Source organism: Mchenga conophoros, linkage group LG17 (assembly GCF_057382185.1).
Source record: "Mchenga conophoros isolate Kocher_MC1m ecotype Shallow Benthic linkage group LG17, M_conophoros_male_GT1.1, whole genome shotgun sequence".
Classification (NCBI taxonomy): Eukaryota; Metazoa; Chordata; class Actinopteri; order Cichliformes; family Cichlidae; genus Mchenga; species Mchenga conophoros.
The window spans coordinates 15,302,554-15,328,015 of record NC_140542.1 but is presented as its reverse complement, the minus strand read 5'-3'; the positions used below and the strand labels follow the sequence as shown (position 1 = coordinate 15,328,015).

Below are 25,462 nucleotides of genomic sequence, written 5' to 3'. Positions count from 1 at the left end.
TTGCAAGCCCTGTATCTGATTGAGGAATCACTCATCTTTGGAAAAGAGAGTTTATTACAGAGAAATGTCTCTTTCCAAAATAAAAGCTATACTATCCGCTTCTTCTGGGCTATATTCTCAGCAGTATAAGGAGAATCATGTGCTAACAGCTGTCTAAATGACTCGGCTAAAGTTAGTAGCATGCTTACTTGTTTTTGTCTGCTTCCACTTGTCTTTGCACTAGGATGATGTCGGCGTAAATGTGCAGTCATATTCGTTGTGTTCCCACTAGTGATTTCAGGTTAATCTTGAAATGACCTTAACGCCACAACACGGCAAATCTCCGTTAACGAGCTACCGCCGATCGCCCGTGCATGGGGCTAGACGGCCAACACGTTAACGAGCTAACTGCTGTGGAGCAGGGAAATTATTTTACTGCTATTGTTAAATAATCATCATTATTACCATTGCATTAATAATATAATCTGTAGTTTAGGCCAGACGAGGCCATTTGAATTACTAGGTTATTCAAATTGATCATTGCTTTAACAATGTAACAGATAGCTTTAAGATGGCCTTAAGATGTTTATGATAATGTTAACTTTGTATTCCAGGTGCAGTTCTAACTATTTTATACACAATGCATATCTGTGCTTATTTGAGTTGATGTTCAGGTTCATTAATGGTCTAAAGCTTCACCTAGTGAGAGTGTCTAGATGATCCATGCTGAGGGAAAACTAGAACATAGAAGGAATTGCAATACATGCTTACACAACAGTTCATTTTAATATCTTTTATATGTTCATATTCTTGTATTAAGCTTTTAGTAGGGGTTCTTGATTAAAACATTTATTTAGTAGAGGACACATACATAGTTTCAGTTGTTACATATCAGAGCGGCTTCTGTCTCTCTGTCTGGTTAGAGGTCAGGAGCTAGTCGCGAGGTGAAACAGGGTGCAATTGTGGTTAGCACACAGACACACACACACACACACACACACACACACACACTCAGTTAGAGAATCATTTATAGGTGAAAGTTTAATCATGTTTTGCTTGGGGTTGCAAAAAGAGCAGTTTGTCGCAGAACTGCTGCTGAGGTGTCAGGATGACAAGCGAGCATCCGGCAGTGACAGGAAGCACCTGTTATGAAGATAGAAGACAATTGTTCTTTTAAACGGTGTCAAAAGTCATTGTGGTTTTGATTTGATCTATGTATAAAATGTATCTGTGACGTTGAAGGGGCGTCATTAAATTTAAGCCCTGACGGTATAAATATCTGTTTATGCTTTGATTAAGTTGAAGATCAATTGCTGTTTCTAGTGATCTTCCCACGTGTGAATTAAAAATCATTGTTTGACCAAGAGCTTCTGGACCAAGGGTGGTTTGTACTCTCCTTCCTCAATTTTGAACCTTAACACTGCGCTAACACACTAGCTCCCACCCATGTAATTGAGCATTGCGTGGCACATCCAACATACTGTTTTACTTTAGTCCATGACTCGCTTACCTTCAGGGTCATACGTCACATGAAAACCAAAATAATTCCAAACGCCAGATCTGAATGAGGGTGGGGGAGGTCCATGTTGCAAGGAGAGCTTAACTTCTGTCTCGCTAGCTTGCCCTGCGCTCTTCCTTCTGACTATGCTGTCTGTGTTGAGCGCTCAGTGGATCTGCGCTGGACAGTGCAGCCTAGGCGGAGTAGTCGAACGCAGATTCACTGAGCGCTCAACACAGACAGCATCGTCAGAAGGAAAGTTGATAAAATAAATTACAAATGTTGTATTGTTCGATACATATGCGTACCGAACCGAAAGCACTGTATCGAACGGTTCAATATCGATACGAATATCGTTGCACCCCTACAAAATACATAAATAAATACTGTGTTATGTTAATTTTAAACAATGTCAGAGGGAATAAAATAATGTTGCTCTGTCTTTGTGGCGTGTATCAAACATTGGCAACAAACATCATTGCAACTTCACTGGAAGAAACCAGTTCTTATATCTCTCATTTTGTCAGTAAGTCTACTCCAGAATCGATTCTGCAGCCCTCTGCCTGTAAACAGCCTTGAGCTACTTTACATGCAGTATTTATTTCCACAGATTAATTGCTTGTTGTGTGTAAACCTCCAAAACTATGAAAACCTTTTAGCATAACGACATTATGCTTTTAGAATAGAATTAGAATAGAATTCAACTTTATTGTCATTGCACATGCACAGGTACAGGGCAACGAAATGCAGTTTGCATCCATCCAGAAGTGCTTTAGTGATTTTTTTTTGCCTATTATTGCTTTGAACAAGGATCTCTTTGGTAATGAAGGGTACCCTTGCATTAGTTTTTTTTCTTTCTAAAAAAAGATATATAACAACATCCAGCAGTTTTGGTGTGAAGAAAGCATTCAAGTTCAAAAAGAAACACTGCATATATTCAAAATATCATCCATCTGAACAAAATTCAGAAGGTGTTTGTCTTTTATGTTAGATTTATTTTTAAGTTTGCCAAAATATTAATAATACCATACAAATATATCGAAAACATTAGCTAGCCGAAAAATGTGGACCATAACATGTAATTATTTGTATCTATTTTTTTTTTTAGCTGAACATCCATTGTATAAAATCAGTTTAAAAATACTATCACTGACTCACTCTTGTTTTGCAGAATCAACTTATTTAATATCCTTTTTACCCACATTGTTCTGTGCATAGAAGGATTCACATATTGCACCTACACCTGAATTCTCAATACAGTGGGCTCAGTGTTGACCCAAACAGCCTGAAGTCAGCAGTCAGAGCAAGAATGCTACCCTCAAGGATATATACAAGGGAGAACACTACAGAATCAATACTGTTGACAGGAACCTCTCCTACTTTTTGACTATTTTAATAAAAGCGTGCAAGGGCAACTTTTATTAAAAAGCATGTCTGTGTGTTTGTGTGGACATCAGTGGGAATTTCTTTAGGTCGGGAAGCGGGTAGCTAGAATGAAGCTAATGAAATTAGTCTGGAATTAAAGTGTGCTCACTGAGCTCATTGGGAAGCTAATTTAATCAGAGGTCCTTGGAAGCAATGTTGAGCCCTGGATAAATCAGCCTGTCTCAGGTGCTTAATAAAGAAATTGCAGTACAACTGACTGAATGCCAGGTAATGACATGTGCTGATCACATGTCAGAAAAGCAAAACAATTTCTATTAAAGCCTTTACCAGCTCAATACTTTGGTCTTTAATTGTTTCTCTCATTTAATTGTTGATTTATTACTTAACATATTATATAGTGTAGTATGAACGGCTATGGGGGAAGTCTTTATCAGTAAAAGCTGTAAAACCTATAAAAATACAGTTAAGTCTAATGATTTTTACCCTCTTTCATATTTTCCAAAGCTATCCAGCAGGCAGGATTGGAGCCATTACCAGCCTGATTCTTGCCATTGCCTTTTTTGCATATTACTTAGTTTTTATTCACCTAAGTAAATACTGATTAACAACCTTTCAGACAAGGAAAACCATATTATTTCTCTTAATTCCACAAAGATGATCAGAGTATGATTGTATAGATAATTCCTGTAGTTTTGTTTTTAAGCACACTACTAAATGTATATGATATGTTTTTTGAGCTTATCTTGTTGGTTTTATTGGCCATGAGTACCATTCACAGACAGTTGCAATTGCAGCATTGTAATTTGATCTCAGGTGATCTGATAATCCTGACACATAAGAGATCATCACAGGTTTTTGCACTGGCAGCGCTTGTCCTTCTTTCCCGGATCACCTGGAGCAGTCTTCTGGCACCTTTCCAGATTTTCAGCTTTGTCCAGCTGGGATAGCCACATTTATCCAGGTCTTCTGAGAATTTTAGTTTTAGTTGACAATTGACAGTGCTACAGAAAAGATGAAACGATGTTTCATGGTTCTGGGTCATTTATTTTACTTCCCTTGTCTCGCTACCTACCTTTAGTTCAGGTGTGTTTAGTTCCCCCAGCCGTATCATTTCCCATGAGCCTTCAGTGTGTCTATGTATTGAAAGCCTCAGTTTGCCTTATTTCTTTGTAGTGCCGTCTTCTATTCTTTGTGTTTTTGCTGGGAGTTAGATTCTGTTGTTTTATATGTTGTTGTAGTTTGTTTTGTTCTTTTCTGGATTTTTTTTGACTGCCTTTCATTAAAGGTGAGCCTTTCATTGAATGCCTGATTGAGTCTCATTTGAGCCATCAGTCATCCTCACATGACAAGAAGGAATGAAAGTGACAGGAGGAATGGATAGAAGATTTGCATTTACACTTGACTGAAGATGCTGAAGTGTGCAAAAAATCAGGTAGGAGGACAAAGAGAGCGATAGAAAATAAAAGAAAGCAAGTTGGATGAAGAAAGAAAAGAAACAGAAACATAAAGACAAAAAGAGGCGAAATAGAGGACATCTGTCATTAGCTGCAGGGTCTGAGTCAATGCCAACAATGAGGTCAGAGCAGCCTGCTGGATACAAACACTGACCATGTTACAGCAGGACGATGCATTTCAGCAGATTTAAACATTTTAACAGAGACGCATTCAGAATGGAATTGAAATAGAAATTTGTCCTAGTTCCCATATAGCTTTTGTTTCTAACAAATGATGTAAAAAAAAAATTGTGCTGCAGAAAAACTGAAGACATAAAAAGAAAACAGTGAAGATTTACAGACTCTCAGCTCTGCAACTGAAAACAAATTCACAGCATTATCACAGAAAAACACTCCATCGCACCCATCATACAGTACTTGACAGAACCTTTCTCTATCACATACACACATGTACACAAATCCTGGTATTATGACTTGAGTTAATGATGCATTACATGCATTACATGCTGCATTTCCTCCATCTTAGCTGTGACTTTTAAGATACCCACTTTTTATCTCACTTGCAAGAACCGAAGTTCCGCTAAAAAGTTGAGGCTGCTGTGCAGATTCACAACAAAACTGCTTTTACCTTTGTTTGTTGTAAATGCCAGAAGTCAATTCTTGACGATTCTTGATGAATTTCTTCAACAACAAAAACATAGTTCTGAATAATCACGTGAAAGTAAGATTCCATTTTTCTTATTTTAGAACTTTGTATCTGTAGTAGGATCAGATCCTCTTTCAGCTCAGAACTGACAAACCCTGGCTCTGGAATGTGACATTAGAGACTATTTTTCCAAGGGCACTGGAGGAGTATAGGGGTAATAAGTTGGACACAATCTGCAAACTGACCACTGTACACTGCTATACCCTGCACGCACGGTAACCTGAATGTTATCAGAGCCTTTTGTATTTGTGGTGTAAATGGCAATGATGTGTTTTGTGGAAGAAGTCAAACTGGTGTAAGAAAAGGAATCGTTATTCTTTAGTATATCTTGCTAAAGGGATACAGAGCCTTTGCTTTTTTAAATAATTCAAACTATTCACTGACAGAGCTTCCATACCACGATGATGCTGTGAATAAGTGATCAATAAGGGAACAACATGTGGATTTTCTAGATCTAGAAATGTGTCTCTTTAAGATGTCCTTTTAATGACATTGATTTTAGGTCAGTGCAATTAATTCACTTTCATTTAAGTGATAACTGAGACCATTTTCAATTAATATTAGTAGCGCAAAGCAAATCAAGTGATCCGTAAATGAGCACCTAACGACATACCTGCGTATGCCAATAACAGCTGTTCTCTGCACCATGCAGTGTGAAGTTTCATTGCACTTGACAGCAGCAATATACCACAGATAAGACTGTCAAAACAAAAATCAAACGGCACAGCAGAAGGTGAACCACTTATCTCTCAAAGTGGATCTTTGTACATTGTGCTGTAGAATTGTTTCTGTGTAACAAAGACGTTAACTTAGTCAACTACCTGAAAACATATCACAAACTGCAGCATAATGAATATATAAAGATAAAGTAAAAGAATGCCGCTGTTGGTAAGGTGAATTGTTCAAAGTAGAGATGGCACGATACCACTTTTTTATGTCCGATACCGATATCATAAATTTGGATATCTGCCGATACCGATATGAATCCGATATAGTGTTTTTTAATCAACAAAACTGTTTTTTAAAATATCTTGCTGCATTTTGCAAGTCTGCAAGTTCATACTCAAGTTTAAAACAACAACTACACTAAAGCTATTCTGTTATACCTGTATACAAAAAAAATATTTCATAGTTCAGCAATACTGATCAATCTAATAAACTTAGACCTACACCATCCTCCCTATTCTGGTATTTTAAAGAGTACTTAGCGTAAATATTAAGCAACCTAACTAATAGGGTTCCAACTCCCAGCAACAACAAAAATAAATAAATAAAAAATAGGGAACCACCCCTCACGCGCCACCTCATGATGCTTAATCGACGTAATCAACCTTAATTTGATGCAGTGTGAAAAAAAATGCACAGAAATCAATTATTTTTCAAGAAATATTAAATAGATTCAACATCTTTCTTCAACAAAATTGCAGACTGCACAGATGGTACCTTCCCAAAGTAAAAAGTACTATAGCTTACTAGGGTATATATTAGACTTAATAGTCACTATATACAGTAATTGACTTCTATTCATTTTACATCAAATTAAAACTTTGGGTGTCAGATAATTATTTATTAAAAGCTCGACATTTTAAATGAGAATAAGAAAGAAAAGTATGTCTTTGTGCCCCCTTTTCCCTGTTAATGCCCTATCGGCCCCCCTGGCTAAACTTTGCTAGATCCGCCCCTGCACAGTTACCAGCGTCAGCTACGTAGAAAAAGATCCTGGTGTAGAAAGTAATATTAAATACATTCTAACAACAGCTTATCAAGCTTAAACGTGCTGCTGTTGTTCAGCCGCTGGTTTCCTCTTTCTGGTGCAAAGTGGGCCAAAAACAAACAAGAGAGACGGACTCGCGACAGAAAAGCCGATCAGCTGATCATTTAAGCAGTTTCACGATTGAAGTAGCAGCCGGAGAGCGAGAGGCAGTCGCTTGTTAAGCTTAACGTGGGAATGCTTTACAAACATTCAGAGATGGACTTACACACTTGCTTTACTTCTCTCGGGGATAACTGTGTCGGAGATGAAATGCCAGGTTGCTAGCGAAGCTCCACATGCTATCCAGACCACCGACAGGTCCGGCATGCCACAGCCGCTCTATCACGTGATGCATACTGCTCCGACTGCTAACGTTCTGAGGTGAGTTACGGCGTGTTGCAAGTTTTGCGAGGTGCTTTCGTGATATTTAATTTTCTCCGATATCCGATCCAGTAATTTAGGTCAGTATCGGACCGATACCGATACGTAATATCGGATCGGTCCATCTCTAGTTCAAAGTCAACTTACACATTCACAAAAATAGTGAGTCAGCATATGTATCAATACTAAATCACAGACCAATAAGGATAATGAAGGCAGACAAATGATAAACATACTGTTCAAAACATTATTAGTTACCCTCTTGCATAATTATTTTTAAAAGCGGCAATAACACTGCAGGGAAAATATAGAGGGATCTCGAAATTGTGGAGGACTTTGCTTCAAATGAATACATGGAGATAAACAAAAACCCTATTTATCTGCAAATATGCTTTAATAAACAGGAATGCAGCACAATGCATGCGGCACAAGTCCAGTGTATTTGTAAAGGGGTTGCTACTTTAAAAGGCTGTATTTTGTTGAAAAAGGACATCTTCAACAATGGTACTGTGTCAAAGCTGATGTCTTTCTTTACATTTCTATTCTGAGGTCCAATAGCACAATGTTTTTTTTTCAGTCATACATAATACTTGTTTATTATCAGAATTCCTGTTAGGATGCCTGGGTCGTTGACCCAGAGTTTTGAGTTTATTATATTATTTATCATTTCTAGTCTTTGGTTTCTTTGTTAGAGTTCTGTCTCATGGTTTATGTTTCTGTGTTCTCTAGTTGCGCTGTCTCCCCTGTCAGCTGTATCCCCTTGTCAAGTTCGTGACTCTGTGTTATGTTTCCTGTTTTACTGTCTGTCTCATATGCGTCTGGTTTTGCTTCCTTTGTCTCGTTAGGCCTGATTTGCCCCAGCTGTGTTTCCCTCCTGTTACCCATTCCCTGATTGCTCCCTCTGTGTATTTTAGCCCTGTGTTTCTGTGTGTCTGTGTTGCGATCTACCCTCATCTTGCTGTGTGTTCTGTCTGTCTGTGTAAGTTTATTTTGGATTCTCAGTTTTGTTACTTTTTGAGTTTAGCATTAAAGCTGTTTTGAAGTACACGCTTGCCTCTGAGCGTCTGCACTTTGGGTCCTCCATACCACCACTCCTGCCTGCACACAGCCCTAACCTGACAATTCCTGCATTTGTCCAAAACCATAATCTTTGCCAAATTCCTCCCGAATTACAGTTTTGCCACCGTACACTACCACAGTAGATTTTAAATTAATCAGAAAGTGATTGAAATGCAAATTTGAACCTCTCCTGCCTGCACACAGCCCTAACCTGACAATTCCTGCATTTGTCCAAAACCATAATCTTTGCCAAATTCCTCCCGAATTACAGTTTTGCCACCGTACACTACCACAGTAGATTTTAAATTAATCAGAAAGTGATTGAAATGCAAATTTGAACCTTTTTAAAATTAATTTTACCAAATGTTTCCATTAACTAGGAATTACATTAAGGAATTTTAATACAGACACTTGAAATTAATTGGACAGTTGACTGACTGACAAGCAGTTTTGTGACAAGATGAGGGTTGTATATTTGTTATTTAATGACAAATGAAGTAGACAGAAGTTGATTTGTAGTAATAAATTTGTATTTTATATAGCTTTTTTCTATAAATATGAATACGAGTGCCAAAAAACCCCAGTTAGAAGTTATCAACAATATATGCAAAAACACCCAAACGCCATAAAATACAACTCAAATGGAGGATAGAATTGTTTAAACTGGTAAAGACAAAAACTCTTAAAATATCTAATCATGTCAAGAACAGGCTGGGAGGCAGGTGCTCATTGTCAAGGTCTACAATCAAAATAAACCTTCATGGATGTAAATACAGAATTTTTTTAATTCTATTTAACAACAGGAAAGCCTGATTAGACTAAAGCACAAAAATATTTAAAATTCTTTGGATGGATAAAACCAAGATTTACTTGTACCAGAATGGGAGGAGAGTGTGGAGCAGTAGTTCTGAAGCATCATCTAGCCAAAAACATTCAGTCAGTGTTATCGGGCATGTATGGCTCCAAGTGGAACTGGGCCACGTGTGATTACTGATAATGTGACTGCTGGTAGAAGAAGCAGAATGAAGTTGGAAGTGTACAAGACTATACAAATATACTATACACAGTGCAAATGAATAATGACCCAAAGCAAGCTGCAAAAGCAACCCAAGAGTCTCAAGGCAAAGAAATGGGATATTCTTCAGTGGTTAAATCAATCAGTGAGCTCACTCCAGCAGAGCATGCTTTTCAGACCCTAAGTGCCACAAAAGACCACAAATAAACAGCAACTGGGCTGTAATGCCCCTAACAAAGCATCTAAACATAAGAAGCACAGCATTTGGTGGTCGCTTCAGGCTGTCACTCATTGCAAAGCATTTTCATCCATGTATTACAAACAATTCTCATATTTAAAATTATGTATTTACCCAGTTGTATAAGAATACATACATGTGAAGGAAAATAATATTTTAGGAGAAATAATGACACCTGCTGTGTCCCTGCTTCACTATAACAATGTATAATGATTAAAATGCTTTGTTTTTTTCACACGCTGGTCAGTCTGAATGAAACTTCACACACATCATCACAGAAATATTAACATCTGCATGTCATCTATCTGTTAAAGAAAAGATTTCCCAAGTGATTTTCATGTTTATCATCACCCTGCAAATGTGATGTTATGTTCTCTGTTTGCATTTCTTTCATGTGTCATGCTCAACGTACGTCCATATTTAACTTGACAGTCACCAAAATTTGTATCAGTGACAGAATTTAGTTTGAATCTCCACAAAATGCAGAATGAAGAATTTTAAAAAGTGCCACAGACTTGTATATGTAATGCTTGATAAACACAGCTAATTGAAGCTGTACTGGTGTTGTATGTTGGCACAAACCAGTTCCTAGAGACAATGTTCCATTTTTTTTATCACCAATGCGTAAGACTTTGTCTGAGACAAAGAAAATTAGAGACATATTTTTTTAGCATTCCACTGACAATATAAAAGTCGTTACACTTAATCCCTCTAAGGCACCACAAGCACATAAAGCCATATGGTCTGGCTGTGTACATGTGAATCTCAAGTACACATGTGTGGCTCTATATGTGTGCCATGAGATCCATCAGATTATCGTCACCTGTGGTTCTGCTGCCTTAAAGCGCTGTCTGCCACCAATTACAACTCCCTGGTTACCCATAAACCTCCCAGCATAAAAGGACAAGTAGAGATTGTTTCTTTATAGGGAGCCAATGAGAGAAATGAATCTTTCTCATTCTCTCCCACTTTTATCCATCCCAGGCCTTATAATATCAGGCAGGTTTCACAGATTTCATTTGACCTTCAAGTGATATAAATGGTAAATGGCCTGCATTTGTATAGCAGGCCATTTGTATAGCGCTTTTCTAGTCCATAGGACCCCAAAGCACTTTACACTACATTCAGTCATTCACCCATCCACACACACACATTCACACACTGGTGATGGCAAGCTACATTGTAGCCACAGCTGCCCTGGGGCGCACTGACAGAGGCGAGGCTGCCGGACACAGGCGCCACCGGGCCCTCTGACCACCACCAGGCAAACATGGGGTTAGTATCTTGCCCAAGGATATTTGGCATGCAGCCAGGAGGCAGCCTGGGATCGAACCACCGACCTTCTGATTAGTGGCTGACCTGCTCTGCCACCTGAGCTACAGCCACCCCAAGGGGTTTGATAGAGCGTCATATTGGGACTCTGTAACTTTTGGTGTGGTTGAACAAGTGGCGCACCGCAGGCTAGGATGGTGCCTTACAACAGATTAGGTGTTAAAGTTTCTTACCATAACTACTACCATCGCCTACTCTGTAAACCACATGAACCACAGCAGGCTAGGTGCTCGAGGCTAAAAAAGCAACCTCCAAAAAATGTCCTGTGTGGAATACTAAGAAACAAACAACAGAAAAAATGGAGAAAAAAACCTCAAGGTTGTGCTAATACATGTTTTTGAAAGTAAGTGTGGATGTTGTGGAAATTGTATAAATCAATGAATTCCATGAGACCACCATTAAAACAGCACCTACTAACAAATACCTAGAGTATTTGTTACTGCTGTTCTGTAGTTCCCAGTCTGACTGTGATGCTGAGATTAGGACTGTGGGCTCCAGATCATGTGGTGCGTGAACTCCTTGCTCACGCTGTTGTTTTAGGCTTGTATAATTTCATCTATATGATTCGATCTCTGGCTGCTCCAGTATGCATGCCAAATGTTCTTGGGCAACATACTAACTCCAAGTTGCTCTCAGAGTGTGACTGAAGCATAGAAAGGACAAAGGACTTAGGCTGCATTTACATAGATGACAAAGGTCTTCAAGACAGAGTGAGTATAGTGCTACTGGTGATGATGATTTCTTTGCTGAAATCCTGTTAAAGACATAAGAATAAATACAGTACAATCAATATACTGCACATAGTTTCTCATAGTTGTCTCTTATGTATTGGGTTACTTAAGGGAAAGTGAGATTATTATCAGAATATTGAAATATGGATTTTTTAGCAGAGGCCCCAGTCCCCGAGATCTTCAACGCACACCTCCGGCAGAGCTTCAACAGCATTCCGAGGGAGACTGGGGACATTGAGTCCGAATGGACCATGTTCAGCGTCTCCATTGCCGAAGCTGCTGCATTGAGCTGCGGCCGCAAGGTGGTGGGTGCCTGCCGTGGTGGTAATCCCCGAACCAAATGGTGGACACCAGAGGTGAAGGGAGCCACCAGGCTGAAGAAGGAGTCCTATCGGGCTTGGTTAGCCTGTGGGACTCCGGAGGCAGCCGACAGGTATCGACAGGCCAAGCGGAATGCGGCTCGGGCAGTGGCTGAAGCAAAAACTCAGGTGTGGGAGGAGTTCGGAGAGGCCATGGAAAAAGACTTTCAGACTGCCTCGAAGAGATTCTGGCAAACCGTCAGACGTCTCAGGAGGGGAAAGCGGTGCTCTACCTGCACTGTGTATAGTGCTGGCGGAGCGCTGCTGACGTCGACTGAGAAAATTGTCAGGCGGTGGAAGGAATACTTCGAGGACCTCCTTAATCCCACTGACACGTCTTCCGAGGAGGAAGCAGAGTCTGGGGATGAGGGGAATGACCCGCCAATTTCCGGGGGCGAGGTCACTGAGGCAGTTAAACAACTCCTTGGTGGCAGAGCCCCTGGTGTTGACGAGGTCCGCCCTGAGTTCCTGAAGGCTCTGGACGTTGCAGGGCTGTCCTGGTTGACACGCCTCTGCAATGTTGCGTGGAGATCAGGGGCAGTACCTGTGGACTGGCAGACCGGGGTGGTGGTCCCCATCTTTAAGAAAGGGGACCGGAGGGTGTGTTCCAACTACAGGGGGATCACACTCCTCAGCCTCCCTGGGAAAGTCTATGCCAGGGTGCTGGAAAGGAGAGTTCGTCCGTTAGTCGAACCTCGGATACAGGAGGAACAATGCGGTTTTCCTCCTGGTCGCGGAACACTGGACCAGCTCTTTATCCTCTCCAGGATACTTGAGGGTGCATGGGAGTTTGCCCAACCAGTCTACATGTGTTTTGTGGACTTGGAGAAGGCATTCGACCGTGTCCCTTGGGGTGTCCTGTGGGAGGTGTTGCGGGAATATGGGGTGTCTGGCCCATTGCTACGGGCCATTCGATCCCTATACAACCGTTGCAAGAGCTTGGTTCGCATTGCCGGCAATAAGTCGGACTCGTTCCCGGTGGGTGATGGGCTTCGCCAGGGCTGCCCTTTGTCTCCGGTTCTGTTCATAATTTTTATGGACAGGATTTCTAGGCACAGCCAAGTGGCGGAGGGCTTTCGCTTTGGTGGCCTCAGAATCTCATCTCTGATTTTTGCAGATGATGTGGTTCTGTTGGCTTCATCGGGTGAAGGCCTCCAGCTCGCACTGGAACGGTTCGCAGCCGAGTGTGAAGCAGCGGGAATGAGGATCAGCACCTCCAAATCTGAGGCCATGGTTCTCAGCCGGAAAAGGGTGGAGTGCCCACTCCGGGTCGGGGATGAGTTCCTGCCCCAAGTGGAGGAGTTCAAGTATCTCGGGGTCTTGTTCGCGAGTGATGGGAGAAGGGAGCCGGAGATCGACAGACGGATTGGGGCTGCAGCTGCAGTAATGCGGACTCTGCACCAGTCCGTCGTGGTGAAGAGGGAGCTGAGTGTAAAAGCGAAGCTCTCAATTTACTGGTCGATCTACGTCCCTACCCTCACCTATGGCCACGAGCTGTGGGTAGTGACCGAAAGAACGAGATCGCGGATACAAGCGGCAGAAATGAGCTTCCTCCGAAGGGTGGCTGGCCTCTCCCTTAGAGATAGGGTGAGAAGTTCGGCCATCCGGGAGGGGCTCAGAGTAGAGCAGCTGCTGCTCCACATCGAAAGGAGCCAGCTGAGGTGGTTCGGGCATCTGACAAGGATGCCCCCTGGGCGCCTCCTGGGTGAGGTGTTCCAGGCATGTCCCACCGGGAGGAGGCCCCGGGGCAGACCCAGGACACGCTGGAGAGATTATATCTCTCGGCTGGCCTGGGAACGCCTTGGTATTCCCCCGGACAAGCTGGAGGAGGTGGCTGGGGAGAGGGAGGTCTGGGCCTCTTTGCTTAGGCTGCTGCCCCCGCGCGACCCGGCCCCGGACAAAGCGGATGAAGATGGATGGATGGATTTTTTTTTTATTGTATCCAGTATTTGGGAATTATAGACTTACTTTTAGAAAAAAATGTGTTATTCAGCAACCTGGGTCTGTAAAACAATACCATCCATCCATTCATTCTCTTCAGCATATCCTTGTCAGGGTCGCGGGCGGTGGGGGTAGCTATCCCTGCTACCATAGGGCGAGACGCAGGGTACACCCTGCGCAGGTCTACCAACAATACCATTTGATTTAAAACAAACAACAAATAAAGAAACATGAAGAATGTATACAGGCAACTAGACTCTCAAGAATAAAATCTGTTGTCAAGCTGGACATGTAGAAAGCAAGTATACTACACTACCTCTGAAGAAAACATTAGCCAAACTTAGCTAACACTAAAATTAAATATGCAGTATTGAAACAATGGCCTTAGCTAATGAGTTAGCTGAAACAAATAGTTAATTAAGCATACAACCTACCTCTATAGCTCCATATTTATGGTTTTTTGGCCAAACTTATAACTGCTGGTGGCTGTGACATTTTAAAATTAAGAGGACTCGAGTGGTTATGTGAAAATATTCATATAAGATATCTAGTGGATTTATCAGTGTGGGAAAACTATAGAGTATTTGTTGGACAATTACAAGTCTTAATGCAGTTTCTTCTGTTTCTTCTATCCAAGTCTTATTTTTCCTTAATAGTATTTAAAAGAAAGGACAATAAAAACAACCTTGACCTTATTTGTACCCTCTGCAAATCTGAAGCTGAACGATCTTCCCAAAAACATAATTTGGCAAAACATTTTAGTATGACCATCAGAAGTAAAGTCATGTGAGTTTCATGTTCCTTCTTTTCTTATGTTTAAATAAAATCATTTGACTGCTGATGGGTGTACTCTACCTTTAGTTTTTTCATTAGAGGTGGAAGCGTGTTGTTACCAGATGAGCAGCTTTAATGTCTGGCATGCCTGGATTTTTAGCCACCAATGTATGGCACTGTTAGTGCCCCCCCCCCCCCCCCCCCCCCACTCCACCCCTACAGAACTGTTAAAATGTTTAGACATTCAGCTGCTATTTTGCAGAAGGTATTTTTCCAGCTTAATTTGACACAGAGTGATCCATCAGTGCTTGAATCGTATTTTAGAGAAGTGATAACACTGTTGGTCAATCTGCCTCTGGCTCCTTCAGGTGATGTCAGCGAGAAAGAACAGAAGGGGAACAAAGAGAGCTCGAAAGACAGTGTGGTAGTACAGGTGGTGGCAGACAGAGACATAGATGAGAAGAAGCACATTGGTATTCACGGCTGGCTTCAGCTCACCCATCCATCCCCGTCTCATATTCTTTACATCACATTTGCCCTTCAGCGCAGCAAATATGTCACACACAGCTGGTAGAAACTACATGCGTGCTTGAAGGGTAGCTGGCACAGTCCATCACATGCACATGTCTCTGAGTGAGTGCAATCACATGCCGTCTCCCCCAGCTGAGATAAAAACAAGCCTTTTTTAATTGCTACATGGGAGAATCAGATGTTTTATTTTTATTTTACCATGTAGTTATGTGCATCATTAGAACTTTAGGTCAGAAGTCCAATGCATTATTGATGGATTACGAGAAGAATAAAATAATTTGACCATAAACTGTGTCATACAATTACTGCTAATTCTTGAACATTTTTAGGGGTCTTCCATATTACTCTTTAATTCTCTACTGCAAGGGTGGGCAACTCCAGGCCTCGAGGGCCGGTGTCCCTGCAGGTTTTAGATGTGTCCTTGAACCAACACAGCTGATTTAAATGGCTAAATTAGCTCCTCAGCATGTCCTGAAGTTCTCCAGAGGCTGGTAACGAACTAATCATGTGATTCAGGTGTGTTGACCCAATGTGAGATCTAAAACCTGCAGGACACCGGCCCTCGAGGCCTGGAATTGCCCACCCCTGCTCTACTGGGTAGAGTACCTTGATGTCGGAGTTCTTTTAACCAAACAATAAGATACATTGAAAAGTATCTTTAAAAATCGAAGCATTTACCCAAATAACAGAAGAACTTACATGAGAATCAGCATACAGTAACTGTACAACTAACTGTATAAATACAACATCCAGTTTCATTAGTAGTTATGATGTAATTAGTAAAGTTAGGAAACCATTAAATTAGACATTGCATTAGTAATATGTATGTTTAACTGTACTGTATAAAACTGTTTCTCACTAAACCGTCAAATATTTGTTAATGAAGAAAGGATTGTAGTGTATGTAACCTAGCACTTAATGCAAATAAAACCCTAAAGATATCTCGTGGCAAGATAATGAGGATACTTTCTAACACTTTGTCACATTAACAGTAAATAAAAATTAAGTTAAATGTTTAGTCTTAAATCTTCATTTAATAAATCAGTGGATCCAGTAAATTAAAAAAAAACATCACAAAAGACCATTGTTTCTGATGTGTAACAAAACATCATTGATTAATTTTTTCAGTTTTATTTGCATTTAACATGGAAACACAAATTTACACAATGAAAAAAAAAATGAGTGTGATATCATATTACAAGATGTTACAAGTATCTCATTAGTATTACCAAGTTATCTTTTTGAGAAAGAAAAGTTAACACTAGGGAAGAACCACTATGAGCTATGAGCCAACATGTTTATGTTTACGAGTGCAAAACACTGTAAAAGACGAGTGGTTACAAAACTGTGCAAAGTCACCTGATTTTTTTTTTCTTTTCAAGACCAGGAATGAAACATACTATTACAAGACAATGGAAAAAGAGAGAAGAAAGTGAACAGAGTAAGTGAAGTGTGGTACATGACAGGAACTGTAGTTTCCATGATCTCATGATCCTTAAAATTACATATGAAGGGATAAACATGGTAGCCAGGGGCTATTTGATGTTAATTCAAGCTTTACATGAGCACAGATCATCTGCAGAGGAATGGTTTATTTGAAGAGTTTCAGTCAGGTTTCAGAGCTCATCACAGCACAGAAACAGCTTTAGTGAAGGTTACAAATGATCTTCTTATGGCCTCTGACAGTGGACTCATCTCTGTGCTTGTCCTGCTAGACCTTAGTGCAGCATTCGATACTGTTGACCATAATATCCTATTAGAGCGATTAGAACATGCTGTAGGTATTACAGGTACTGCACTGCAGTGGTTTGTATCATATCTATCTAATAGACTCCAATTTGTTCATGTAAATGGAGAGTCCTCTTCACACACTGAGGTTAATTATGGAGTTCCACAGGGTTCAGTGCTAGGACCAATTCTGTTTACATTATACATGCTTCCCTTAGGCAGCATCATTAGAAGACATAGCATACATTTTCACTGCTATGCTGATGACACCCAGCTCTATCTGTCCATGAAGCCAGATAACACACACCAATTAGTTAAACTGCAGGAATGTCTTAAAGACATAAAGACCTGGATGGCCGCTAACTTTTTGCTTCTTAATTCAGATAAAACTGAGGTTATTCTACTCAGCCCTGAAAAGCTTAGAAATATGGTATCTAACCAGATTCTTACTCTGGATGGCATTACCTTGGCCTCCAGTAACGCTGTGAGGAACCTTGGAGTCATTTTTGACCAGGATATGTCCTTCAACGCACATATTAAACAAATATGTAAGACTGCGTTCTTCCATTTGCGCAACATCTCTAAAATTAGAAATATCCTGTCTCAGAGTGACGCTGAAAAACTAGTTCATGCTTTTATTACTTCCAGGCTGGACTACTGTAATTCATTATTATCAGGATGTCCAAAAAACTCACTGAAAAGCCTTCAGCTAATCCAAAATGCTGCAGCAAGAGTACTGACAGGGACTAGAAAGAGAGAGCATATTTCTCCTGTTTTGGCTTCCCTTTATTGGCTTCCTGTTAAATCCAGAATTGAATTCAAAATCCTGCTCCTCACATACAAGGTCTTAAATAATCAGGCCCCATCATATCTTAATGACCTTGTAGTACCATATCACCCTATTAGAGCACTTCGCTCTCGCTCTGCAGGCCTACTTGTTGTTCCTAGAGTATTTAAAAGTAGAATGGGAGGCAGAGCCTTCAGTTTTCAGGCCCCTCTTCTGTGGAACCAGCTTCCAGTTTGGATTCGGGAGACAGACACTATCTCCACTTTTAAGATTAGGCTTAAAACTTTCCTTTTTGCTAAAGCATATAGTTAGGGCTGGACCAGGTGACCCTGAATCCTCCCTTAGTTATGCTGCAATAGACATAGGCTGCCGGGGGATTCCCATGATGCACTGAGTTTTTCCTTTCCAGTCACCTTTCTCACTCACTATGTATTAATAGACCTCTCTGCATTGAATCATATCTGTTATTAACCTCTGTCTCTCTTCCACAGCATGTCTTTATCCTGTCTTCCTTCTCTCACCCCAACCGGTCGCAGCAGATGGCCCCGCCCCTCATGAGCCTGGTTCTGCCGGAGGTTTCTTCCTGTTAAAAGGGAGTTTTTCCTTCCCACTGTCGCCAAAGTGCTTGCTCATAGGGGGTCATATGATTGTTGGGTTTTTCTCTGTATCTATGAAGCGCCTTGAGGCGACTTTTGTTGTGATTTGGCGCTATATAAATAAAATTGAATTGAATTGAATTACAGCAAAATATGGACATTAACCATGGGTGAGCTTCCTTCCAGAATACATCATAAAACAACTCAACCAGGGAGCAGTGTGCTGGATGATGGGCATTACAAGATAATCTTCTAAAAGAGCCTAAGGATAAAACTGTACAGGGCTGAGGGAGAGTGCTGTGCTGTCGGGAAGAGGACATCCCTGAATATTAACTTTTAAATATAACTGACTATACTCTGAGGGAAGCCTGAATGAAATATTGGGGTCAAAGGTACATTTTTAATAACTCTGAAGACTGAAGAACAATTACAGAATGTTTGTTTAGAATCAGATTCGGCTTTATTGACCAAGTATGTGTACACATACAAGGACCTGGGCTCCAGCTATTGCTTTGCTCTCAGTGTACATAGCAGAGTAGACAACATAAAATACTGACAACATGACATCAACACACAGACAGCATGACACAGACAATAACATGTATACCATATTTATGGTGCAATGGTGAAGAAAGCAAACATGCTGAAATAAAACAATGCAATAAATACATATAATAAACACAGATTAGAGTAACATAATTTCTAACTACAGAGGTAAACTGTAAAAAAATGTCATCATTCATGTAATTAATAACACTGTGGCCCAATTAGCCAGGTGTATTAGCTAAATTTATACTAACCTTTCGGTGATAGAAGCTAACATACTGGTTAGCCTAGAATGTTAACTAGTGATCAACTATCACCTGCAAAGTGATGTACACACTGGACTTGCAGTCTATCACTGGACAAATGACCTACTAGAGTGGTAGCTGATTACACTGATTATTATTTATTTGTCACAAAGCAGTTAAAAAATAAGGCGTTATCAGCACAAATAGAAACATAATCTATGAGAAACACTAACAAGTCCTCAATGCATGCTTTAATAACTGACTGGGTTACAAAATTTTACAAATTGAGTCTCATCGTAACCTCATCATCCAAACTTCATTTTAAATAAACTTGTCATGACAGCAAAATGAAAAAAAAAAAAAAATGGACGGACTGGATGGATGACTTTAACTGTCTGTGTGTGTGTGTGTGTGTGTGTGTGTGTGTGTGTGTGTGTATGTGTGTGTGTGTGTGTCATTAGTCGAGCCATGTAATCGTGTGCTACTGAGCTGGACACAGAACCACAAACAGAAACATGCAAAATACTAATAAATACAGCAGCTAAAAGCTGAGCATTCGTTTGACCTTAATCACATCATACAACCATGATGGCCTACAGAAATTCATCACACTAGCATGTGTTTGTATTTAGGTTTGTGTGTGTCTGTGTGCCCTGCAGCTGACCCTGTACATCAGGATTATGCTGTAAAAAAAAAAAAAACTCACGGTTTTAGTAACGCAGTAATGCAGCGTTCCTACGGGAAAGTAACGGTAATGTAATTACCGTTTTTGCAATAGTAATCCCTTACTTTACTCGTTACTTGAAAAAAGTCATCGGATTACAGTAACGCTAATGTTGGCCCAGCTATGTTTGCATCTGAGACTAATATAACAGGCAACACTGAACCTATGCATCACATAACGTGCACCCAACTTAAGGTGGAAACATGATGGCCAAGACCCAACATCCAATAAACCAGAATTTTCCTTTAAATGGGACCAAAGGAAGCACCATGGTAACACTAGCTATCGCTGTGATAAACTCTCCAAAAAGTCAATTTCAAACCCAGATGGGATGCATAACCAGTCAAATAAATGACCACAGACAGCCCACACAGAGAACATGTGTGTGCATTTAAAGTGTGTTTTGTGTATATTACATTCTTGCCAAGTTATGGGCACGCCTGAGAAGCAAAATGTCTCATAACAAAAGCACAGAGAAAGGGCCAGAATGTGAATGGCTTTATATGGGTGTTTACAATTCTCCCTTTTTTCCCCCCTCACATTATTTTAGCATGCTAACCGACACACGAGCTGGACGAGACTAAGGTTTCACATGCAACTGTAGGATAAACCCACATGTGCAGATACCTGTCACACTGAGCAGAGATGGTGAGCCACAGTACTCAGGTAGCAGAGAAACAGTCATGAATTCAGTGAATTCAGACTTCATTTTAAAAAACAGACTTAGAGTGCAGCTCTGCTGAGACAGGTGCCACACACACACACACACACACACACACACACACACACACACACACACACACACACACACACACACACACACACACACACAGCTACATAGAGGTCTTAACACACAGCCAACAGGCACAGTGCTAACCTTTGACCTCCACTGATGCTATTTGAAGGCTACTAGTGGAGGTAATGGGTGAGAAAAATGCTCACACATGAGTTTGAGCTCCCTGTTTCAGCCTACCTCTCTCTGTCTCTCTTTTTCTTTGTACACATCAAACAAAGAGATGCTCTGTCAGATATGATATCACCTTGCCCTGCCAATGAAAAAGCAAAACATGCACCTTAACTTCAAATGATTGAAGACCTCAAAGAAAGTGCAGAGGAACACTATCAACTGGCAAAACTGAATAATTGAATGGCAGACCCCAAAGCTAATGTTCTTTATCCTTGGGCCAACAATTCAAATGTTGACTGCAATATATAAATGGACTCCAAATGGAGTGCATCAATGTGACAGCAATGGGGCATTTTTATAGGTTAGAATTTGATTGTAGTAATTCCATCTAATATGTCACTATTGAGACATAATCTTTGACTGTGACTTTTTATGTAGCTGTACAGCTTTAATTTTCATCATAAAGATTTGTTGATTCAGGCCTGACATCAATCAGATTTGAGTGTGGCTAGTGAAATTCAACTCAGCTTTTAAAAAATGTGGTTAATCACAATTAATTCAAGATACTTTTTTCAAATATGGGCAGGTAAACTTTTTTCTCTTGGTAAATAACAAAAATAACAAAAAAGCCTTTTCCCTGAGCAGCAAAACTGCTGATAAGCTATTATTGCTCCTTTATAATTAAATTTATTTATAATTCAATTATACATGTGTCAGAACATTTTTAAATTATTAAATAAAATATTGAAAGAATGCATCAGTGCAGTGAATGTATTGTTCAGGCAAAAGAAAAAAAACAAACATATTTTGTGCATCTCCATAGTTATTTTCCTACCTGGTGCTGCTTGCATCTCCATTCGACCTGCAGTTGTGATGAGCGCCTCCAAAATCCTGATGTGATGCTCTGGATTTACATCTGCACTGTAAACAAAGCACCAAAGTGAAAACAAATTGTAGTAAGGGACACCATTGAACTAAGTTTTGCATAAAAAAGTAAATATAGTTCATGATGTACTTTCAGGTACAATTTCAATTGTGCTGTGTAGAAGTCAGGTTGATACACAGCTGACAGCCCTATTTGACAACTGTTAGAATTCATATTATGACAAGAACCAACCAGCTAAGTAAAGAGAAATGACAGTCTATCATTACTTTAAGAACTGAAGGTCAGTCAGTCTGGAAAATTGCTAAAACTTTGAATTTGTCCCCAAGTGCAGTCCCAAAAACCATCAAGTGCCACGACACACCTATACATCAACTGTTCAGAGGGGATTGTGCAAATCTGGCCTTTATGGTCAAATAACTGCTAAGAAACCACTACTAAGGAAAAGCAACAAACAGAAGAGATTTGTTTGGGCCAAGATTATTTGTATTAGCCAAGCTCAAATAAAAACGTGACAAGATTACCTTCATCCAACTAAAACAGCTGATACTTTTATATTTAAAAAATGCTCTTGCTAACAGAAAACCAAGTGTGATATTTGGCTCATCTTTAAAATCAACATCCTAGAGAGAGATCCAGGAGAATGGCATTTAACAAGGCTTCCGAAATTGTTTTGTTCATCTGTGACCTGCTTACGTTCATCTGTGACTGTTTTTCCAGAATTTACCAAGGAATTTCTTCTCCTGGCACTGTGTACTGTGGAGATGTGCTGGATTTGGGGAGGGCAGTCAGTGAGTCAGTGAGTCAGAAATGAGGGTTGTTTGTGTAGCATGGTCAGGCAAGTTTACCTTTGACGTGAACAACGGGTGGAAAAAGAGTGGGGTGGTATTTCACATTGTGCCATGTTATTTGCACCAGATGCCATAATAGCTCATTTCATGTGTATGGAATCTCTGATTAATCCTAAATTGTTCTGCAGTCTGTAAGCATTTAAACAATTACACATCTTTTCTTGTCTGAGCCTTACCAAAAAGTGCTAGATACTAAAGAAAATATGAGGTAAGGCATCATTTAGTATTTTTCTTGACGTGAACAAGACCAAAATAAATAAATGTTTCTCATATTTTTGTCTGAGTCTCCAAAGCCTAATATACTATCTCTTTCCTCTGTGCCATTTCAATTACCTGTTCAATAAACAGCAAAAAAATGTCTTAATGGAGAATGAAAAGAAAATATTTCTACTTGTCTGTCTGCCTTTCTATCCGTTTACTACAGTGCTTTTTTAGTTTTCTTCAAAAACATAGAGTTAAGGTACAGGTCATTATCAATGATGATATAGGGCAGAGACAACAGCATTGCTTTCCTGTCCTTCACGGGCTCTTATATTATAGTTAAGTTAACAGCCACAAACATAACTTGAAATCAACCAAAGGATATGTGGCTCAGTGCATCATAATCATCAAATAAATTCACAGCAGTAAAAAAAGAAAAGAAAATTCACATGAAATAAAGTGTTTCCTCCAAAAACTCTGCATGGATATTTCCAAGAGGAAAGTGTTGAAGGTCCTGATAGTTTTTATATCTGTACCTAAGAGAAAGGTGCTTGAAGATAATGTCAGTGAAGGCCTGTCCTAGCAGCCGGGGGGAGGCTTGACTCTGCTGGCTGATTCGATTCAGGTTTCCAGTGAGGTGGACCAGGAGCTGGTGGTTGACTTGAGGGATGCTGGGAGACTCAAGGATCCTTTTCAGCCTATCCCCACACTCCTCCACACTCTGACTCTCTGAAAGAAAAGACACAACTCTTTGGAGCATTAAACTAGGTATAAAAATGATTCATCAAATGTCCTTTTTCAGCCTATGTTGATTTTGGCAGTAGACAATACATAGTATTTACACTATATTTTAACTATAACAGATATACTGTAGCATCAGGTCTTACCTTTCTTGTAAATAGACTGCAGTGCATTCTTATTTTTATAGACCACAATGTTTCATATTACAATACATATTCACCAACTGTCAAAGAAACACTACAGGGCTGAAACACTCATGTAAAGAGCTTGGCTGGGGCAATTCTGGGCTTGCCCCAAACACTGCAACATGATGACTCGAGGAGTCACCAACCTTTTGATCAGTGGATAACGAGCTCTACCTTCTGAGCCTTATAATTACCAAGAATAGATACAAGCGACTGCTTCAGTTTTCCTGCTTTTATTTAGTTAATGACACTGAATGTTCATTGTCTGAATGGACTGTCCTGGTGTGCCTAAATCTAGTGAGGGTGCGCTGGGAATGCCTGGCAGAGGCCTAGTCCGACAGATCTTCAACTCCCACCTCTGGCAGAGCTTTGACAGCATTCAACCATGCGCTTTGTCACTGATTCTGTTCATAACGTAACCAAATGGCAGAAGGCTTTGACTTGGGTGGTCTCAAAATCTTGTCTCTGCTTTTTGCTGATTATGTGGTTCAGTTGGCTTCATCAGGTGGTGGCCTCCAGCTTGCACTGGAGCTATTCACAGCTAAATGTAAAGCATTGCATGGGGTCACAATGACCCCATTCAATGATCATCATTCAAAAATTAATAGTTAACTTTTTTGTTTTGGCTTCCTATTTCTTGACTTTTCCTTATGTGATGGGGGCAACTAAGTAAGCATAACATTTTTATGATGAAATTTGGGATGTACACATTTTGCATACATCGACACTCCTCTGGGGTCAGTTTTACCCCGAGTTATTTTAGCTTTGTAAAGCATGTCTTTCTGTGTGTGACCTACTATCCTCACACCTGCTGAATTACAACTGATATTTCTTGTGTGGTGGTGGGTGGGAATCTCCTGCAAGGACATGACAGGACATGGAAAATAAGGGAGGAGCAAACATATAAAAGCTTTCATGACTGCCTCCTATCTAAATCATTGGTGCACTGTGTACTCTGCAATCTGTATGCTCTCTAAAAATGTCCTTTGGGAAAACGTTACTGTCAATGAGTTTTTGGCACAAGTCTTTGACAGTGAAAGTGCGATGGAGGAGAATGTGTCAGAGACAGAGTATTGTGTTGAGGAGGACCTTGGTTTTGAGGAATTCTCATCTGATGAGACTGAGTGTTAACCCTCCTGCTGTCTCTCAACCACCAGCAGACAGAAACCCTTCCAAAAATGGAAAGATAACATGGTCCCTTTCCCAACTCCAACAACAGGGTAGACTTAGTACTGATAATATTATCAAAATGGTTCCAGGCCCCACCAGATACGCAGTCAGCCATGTTGAGGACATCGAGCCATCATTTGAGCTCTTCGTGACACCATCAATTGAAAATATTGTGCTTCAGATGACAAATTTAGAGGGGACAGCTGGAAAGACTTGGGTGTAACTGACTTGAAAGCTGACATTGGGCTGCTCATTTTGGCAAGAGTTTACAGGTCAAACGTTGAAGCAACAGCAAGCCTTTGGAATGCTGAGACTGAAAGGTGGGTACAGTGTTTACCCCTGCTGTACAATCCAGGTCCCCGTGTGACTGTTGACGAGTGCTTGGTTGCATTTTGTGGCTGCTGTCTATTTCAGCAATATATGACAAGCAAACCTAAATAATATGTTTGTGACGAACACACGGCAGACCTGTCCATATTTCAGTGCTTTTCAGCATACTTTACTCGGTTGCTGATCTCACACACAGCTGCAGCTTTTCAGCTTGCAGCTGAACACTTCCACAACCACAACACTACAGGACCTAGTTCAGCCTTAAAGCCAGTGAGGCATGATTGCAGATGCCACTCAGGTGCGTCTGCCTCCCCTGCAGCGGAACCACAGACCATGCCCCACCACAATGCCATCAAAATATGGGCAGCATGTGATGCACAGTCCAGCTTTGCCTGGAATATGCAAGTTTACACAGCCAAGTCTACTGGTGA

General features: G+C 40.5%; 1 protein-coding gene across 1 annotated transcript in view; it reads right to left on the bottom strand.

Moving 5' to 3' along the window:
• The window catches only part of pik3r3b (phosphoinositide-3-kinase, regulatory subunit 3b (gamma)), a 109,712-nt gene extending 88,228 nt beyond the window's left edge, over window positions 1-21,484 (bottom strand). The window contains exon 1 of the mRNA XM_085253094.1: window positions 20,737-21,484. The gene's annotated coding sequence lies outside the window, so the exon portion shown is untranslated. The remainder of the gene's footprint in view (window positions 1-20,736) is intronic.
• Window positions 21,485-25,462: the final 3,978 nt, after the last annotated feature.